General features: G+C 46.6%; 1 long non-coding RNA gene across 1 annotated transcript; it reads left to right on the top strand.

Moving 5' to 3' along the window:
* The first annotated feature begins 1,687 nt into the window (after positions 1-1,687).
* On the top strand, positions 1,688-3,497 carry LOC144798381 (uncharacterized). The gene is made up of 2 exons (XR_013603526.1): positions 1,688-1,745; positions 1,977-3,497. It is a non-coding gene; the product is annotated as an uncharacterized LOC144798381 (long non-coding RNA).
* Positions 3,498-6,387: the final 2,890 nt, after the last annotated feature.

The raw sequence follows: 6,387 nt of genomic DNA, 5'->3' as shown, positions 1-6,387 counted from the left end.
GAGGGGCAGGGGCATTGAACCCTCAGCTGTGAACGGGCTTCCTGGTCCAGAGGCTAACGTAGCCTACTCGTCAAATACTTGGCCACCTTTTCACAAGGAACTCACTTCAAGGTGCTGCAGTGTAAGAGTTCCTTGGGCTCTAAAAGCCCTAACTGGGTGTTCTGAGGGCTGTCTCCCGCAGGGTGTGAATCAAAAGGTAAAGCGGGTGAAGGGTGCCATTGCCGGTTATGGTCTGACTCTCTCTCGGATCCCGCAGGGGAGTCATTAGAGGGAGGGGGAAGCCTCTACTTACAAGATATCTGCAGGCGGGGAATCCGTCAGTGTTTCCAGAGGTGGACAAGGTGAATTGGCCCCACAAATGCCCTCTTAAGCCTATCGAAGGTGCCCAGATCCACCACTTCAGGGTAGGAACGTTTGCGAAAGGTTCTTGAGGGGAGGGGCAGTGGCCCAAAATCCTCCATAAGATAAGTATGGCAGAACGCTAGGTGGCTGCAGGAGGTAACTGGAGGGGGTAGGGGTGTGGCTACCCACCAGGTAAAGAAGGGTTCAGAGGGCTGGGAAGCACTAGCGGAATAATCTAAGCCCTGAGCAGGATTCTTTGCCAAGGCAAGTACTGCTCTAATGAAAGCAAGAGCACTGGCTCTTAAACCTGAGGTAAATCAACGGGCCCTGCACCGAGGCAACAAAGAAACTAGTCCAGCAGACTAATGCAGACAGAAACGCCCTCAAATAATTACGGGCGGAATAAACTCATCGAGTTGGCCCGGGCCGTCTGCCTCACGCAGGGTTATTAACCCCACAAGTCTTACCCCACAGGTTGTCTCGCTCCAGGCCGACCCGGGCCCTCACTGTGACAGCTAATAAGGCAGGCAGCGGTGCTCAGTTTATAACCATAACTGACATGCCCTCTGCACAGCGCTACGGCAATCAATCACTAAGACAGAGACGAGCCCTTTAGCGGACGGCGGACCGCCACGTTCTACGACCCCGCTGAAGAGAATAATTAGTGACAGGTATGGCTGCTGAAGAGCGATGAAGCATTCCCGTGGCCGCAGAAGCGAAGCAGAGATGTCACACAAGAACCTGCAAAAAAACTGTCTCCATTCCAAATGGAAAACATACAGTCAAGAGAGATCAAAGAGAAACAAGCATTTACAATGCAACGGTTTCGCCTTTGGAAAAGTTAGAGCTATTGGCAATGTAAATGACAATGCCATTTATTTATCTGTTTTCAAAACCAACACATAAATAAAAATGTTGTCATTTACAATGCCAATAGCTCAAACTTTTCCAAAGGCGAAACCGTTGCATTGTAAATGCTTGTTATTAACTTTTCTCTTCATCACCATAGACAGTTCCCACTTTTGCCAGTCACATATTCTCTGACAGTCTTGTCTCTACTTTGCCTTTCACTTTACTCCAGTACATCCCATGCATGAACTCTCACCTCATATTTAAATCTGTAGCTCCCAGCCATATAACAGTAACAGTATATTTCGGCCAACTCTTTGCCCACCTTTTCAGATAACATCAAGTTGTAGCTTTTTGACCTACGACTCAGCAGGATGATCATGCATGTGAGCTGATGGTAGTTTTTTTTTACCAGGACTGAAGCACTAGATGACGATCTGAGGTCTGGAGGGGCACACCAGGCATAACTATCGTCAGCTCCCATGGTTAGAGAGAGCTGATCATGGGGGCAGGAGCCAGGGAGAGTTGGCTACTGGCCTCTACCAACAACACAGGTGAAGTGAATTGCAGGGCTCCTCCACGACATTAAAGCGATCTTTTGTAGAGGGCCAGGCTTGTGGGTGTTGGAAAGAGGGGACAGAAGACCTCTTTGAAGCTAAGGGAGTGTCCTCTGGCCTTACCTGTCTCATTATTCACTTGAATTGTTATTCCCCACATGTTAAGAAGTAATTAAGTGGGGCAACCTCCCTTTCTTTTATACATTTGTTTTCTCTCTTTCCTGACAGGAGATTCTAAGATCCACCCCACTGTACTGCTCACACTTCAAAGTGATAAAGACCTTGGCTGGACCAATCTTTGCAGAATAAGCAAAAGAGACAACTGCTCCGAATTTGTCTCAGAAGTAACTGTTGGAATACATAATCAGTATCTGCAGCCTCTGTATAAAAATGTGGTTGAAACTTATAGACGGTGTGCCAAGATTTCTTCACCAGACATCGAGACCTCCACACCGGTGGTGACTAAGAAACGCTCTTCTGCTCCAGGAATTCCACCACTAAATACCCTTGCAAGTTTGGGACTAAAGCTTGGGAAACTTCGACAAGATTGCCAAGAAGGGATACCCACCTCACGCTTTGAGGGAGACAACCGACTGACTGCTCCTGAGCAGAACTGGAAGTGATCCAAAATGAGGAAGACATCGCTCACAAAGACAGGGCTGTGAAGGAACGAAGGCACGACAACCCAAAGACGCCCACTATCGCATCAACAAATGATCTGTTCTGTGAGGTTGAGATACAGAAATATCGAAGTTACCCCACAATGTGAGCAGATCTGTGTAGATGGAGGACACTAAGAAATGTCTGTCCTACAGAGTTTTGTTGCAGAACTAAGCACTAAGAAGCCATGCAGTGCTAAGGAAGGCAGATTGCTGTCCAAAGTCCTCACAAAAAGAATTAGGAGTACCGGAAGAAAGCCACATTGACTAAGAAGATTGCATCCACAACTAAGTACTCATCAAGCCCACAAAGCATAGGTACCTAGCTTGTTTGGGCCCAAGGGAAAACCAAAAGCGCAAGATCTGAAAGCCACAAGTACAATAACTCCATTGCAGCCTGAATTAATGCTAGGGCTACCTCTGCACACCTCACACCATCGCCAAATACACTGCATGCGCACTAGTTAGCAGAGCTAGGGTAGGATCCGCACTCCTCGGGCTCTTGTGAAACATGTGGTGCACAGCACGTTGAACAGTGCACTGTACCGCAGGTACAAGGGAGTGGCATAAGGTGACTCCCCATTAGTTACAGAAAGATTTGAGTATTAATCTGTATATTTATTGTTTTTGGAATTATGTACAATTATTTGAATTAAGTCAAAGATTTTTAAAAGAAAAATCGTTAGCTGAATATTAAATTATTAACTGATAATTGTAGTTTATGGAGTTCCTAATCCCCATCTCCTACCTCGGTGCGTAAGCCCTGGACTGATCAACTTTGCGCCTGTGAGGGTCAGGTGCTAAACTGGTGCACAGTATTGGCTCAGTCGTAAGGATAAACCCCAGGCCAATACTGGTAAAAATCTCTTATTGTCACAGCCTGAACCCATTAAGCCCCGACTTCACTGCCCACAGCTGTCTGGAAAGGGCGCAAGAGTCTATACAGAAACACAGTGGGTCACAGTTCTACTGCTGCAAGATGAAAAAACATTACTGCAAACGACATGCAATGCAATCTGCTCTGTCACCCAAATGTATGTACCAATCCATCATTTTTAGTCTACACATATTAAAAACATACTTACTTTGCTTTGGCCTTGGCAACTGTTTTATTCGAGGTGCATAGAAGAGAAAGAAAAGAGATTATTTCACAATCTTTTATGAACAGCATATTGCAAATACATATCCGCATACACAAGTAACAACAGGAATAGGTTTGTGCATCTATTGCAACCATTAGTTCCAGCAGTCATGAAATTTGAGATCATAATGGCTGGCTGGGGCCACGAGGATGTGAGCAGTCATTCTTTAGGAGAAAAAAAAAGCCTGAGAGAGGTCTACGATTGTTAATACGTACACAGTAAGAATATTGCTGGACTATTACACCCGCCTGCTTTTTTTTAAATCTCTCTTCATCCTTCAGAAACCACTGCTGCATCTTCAGGATCTGAACCGGACTTACCTACACAACCATTTTATGTGCAACATGTTGATACTTTAGTATCTTCTCGAACACCTTCCTCTCTCAGTTACCCCTATATCAGCCCCAGTCTCCTTTCTGGAATGTCCCGCTCTAGTTTACCATTTGTTCTTTCATTTGAAACCTTCCTTTTTGGTAACCATTAACTCTGTTAACATTAAGGTTATTTTTGTTGGCTGGGCCTTTTATTAATCTTGTTTGCCATGTAATTCCTTTATTCGCTTCCAAATGACCCATTTACGTTTGGCTTAAGAAATGCTTTTTTCAGTACTCATTCATGCTAAATCCCTTTGGAAAAATAAGAATAAGGCACCTAAGTACACTAGCTGGTGTGCCGGATTTTGCGTCGGATTGTACAAGAGAGAGCGCCATGCAAGCATCGTGGTTAAGGAACAGAGGTCGCCACGCTAATATGGCATTTGTTGTTTTCTTTGTTGGCCCTGGAACAAAGACATATAGAAAATATTGACTAAATAAGTTCAGATAGCTTCTAAATTCCTTGGGGCAGATTTATGAAGGCCTTGCGCCGCCGATGCGTCATTTTTAACATGGGAAAAAGTGACGCACCGGCGGCGCAAGGCCTTCATAAATCTGCCCCCTTATGCTTTAGGTCTGAAAAAGTTAAAATTGCCATTGTCGTCTCAGCCACTGAAGGTAACTACTTTGCGTGCGGTTGTTGTCCTTATTATAGAACAGAAAGCGGTCACTCACAGAGACGTTAGCCAATGGCTGGAAGTGGAATGGCAAACACCTGCCCCATGCTGTAGAGGGCAGAAGAAAATGTTAATAGGACAACAAACTACCAAAGAGAGAACACGGCTTTCTGGAAGTCCATATAAGTATATAATAAATATAAGTTTATTTAAAAAAAAAGGTTATGGCTAATGTCAGACGTAAAAATGAAGGACCACAACGAGAATGCTGCTTGGGGGTATGGGCACTAGAATAAAGTGCGCACCAACGAGTCCCACCCTCCTGTGATAACATCCACTGTAAAAGAGGCAAAGTCGTGTATCTAGAGGTTTGCAGGTTGCCCCCTTCAGCACCTCTGTGGCGTGCACCCTGCCTCTAACGGCTGCTACACAGGACGCAGGCGGTGCACCGAGAGGGCAGCCAGTACATTTAGTTTCAGACCACTTCTGTAGATGTAACAGGAATCACAGAGCTCCCAAAAGCCCCTTAGAGGACCTGAGCCCCACAAAAGCTGGGATAAATATTAACTGGAGCTATCGCTTTGAATATAACCCTCCAGACCGCCTGACACGAAGGATGCTTCCCACCGAGAGCCTGTCATTGAGGGTGCATTTCCGGGGACCCTAATTGTTTCCTTCTGCCATCACTTACAGTTCACGCCGGTTAGAAACATGCCTCACTTTTCTCCTTACTCCTCACGGTCACTGCGCAACATGACAACTACTTCCAGGTCCGGGTCAAAGGACAGCTCAGGCAGAGACAGCACGTACTGAAGAATGAACGCTCCTTTCGCGTCACAGCCGTCCGAGAATGCGCATGCGCAATGCAACTTTGTCACTGGAGTGTCCAGCATTCCTGGCCCCCAGAGCTTCAACGTGGATTCTGGGAACTGGACGAGGGAGTCTTGGGCGTCGAGTTGCTCCGTGATGATGGTCTGATGAGCGGGAACCAGAAAACATAAAAAGGCGGAGTTGAAAAGAGCCTCAGGGTAGTCAGATCGTGCCTGAACAGTCTTGTGTATAAATATGAGGGACAAAACGAAATGGATCTGAGGTGGTGCAGGCTGGGGTGCTTTCAGCTGCACCCCATTTAAAATCCACACCTTTACTTGCGAGTGAAACTGCCCTAATGGTCTGGTGCAGCAAATACCTTTAGCCACATTGCTAAACAAGTCAGGTCCCGGGCCGCGCTGTGATTGGCTGACGTCACGGGGGTTTCCCGGCCGGCAGCCAATCACAGCGCGGCCCGGGAATGACGTCACGGGGGTGTCCCGGGCCGGCAGCCAATCGCAGCGCGGCCCGGGACAAAGGGGCGGGGCTTAAAAAAAGCACCAGAAACGCCCCCGAATCGCGTTTTCGAGAGAAAACGCGATTGACAGCCTCTGCCTCCCAATGGCTAGCCTCCATTTATGGAGCTAGCCAATTGGAAACAGAGGCTGTCCTAACCTCACTATTAGAAACAACAGATTTCGATCTGGGAGTGGCTTCGCCCCTCGCCAGGTTACGAAACCTAAAAAGGGTCAGGCAGCGTCCCGCACTTATCTTCACACGGCTGCAGTAGCGAAGAAAGAAGAAGTTTGATGAGGGACAACACCTGTTACCGAGGCTGGAGGCTCCTGATTGGATGGACTTATTTTGTTTAGAACTTCATGGTTTTCCTAGGATCCTGGGAAATGAAGTCCAAAGTTGGATTGTTGGTTAACATGGCTGCTGTTAGAAATAATGAATACAGAAATGCATATTCCTCGCCTCCGTGTCCTTACATAGAATAATTTGTGAAATATATTCACTTGGGTGCATATTTACTA

Source organism: Lissotriton helveticus, chromosome 12, assembly GCF_964261635.1.
Source record: "Lissotriton helveticus chromosome 12, aLisHel1.1, whole genome shotgun sequence".
Lineage (NCBI taxonomy): Eukaryota > Metazoa > Chordata > Amphibia > Caudata > Salamandridae > Lissotriton > Lissotriton helveticus.
The sequence above is the reverse complement of the archived record's forward strand: the minus strand, read 5'-3'. Positions and strand labels throughout refer to the sequence as shown.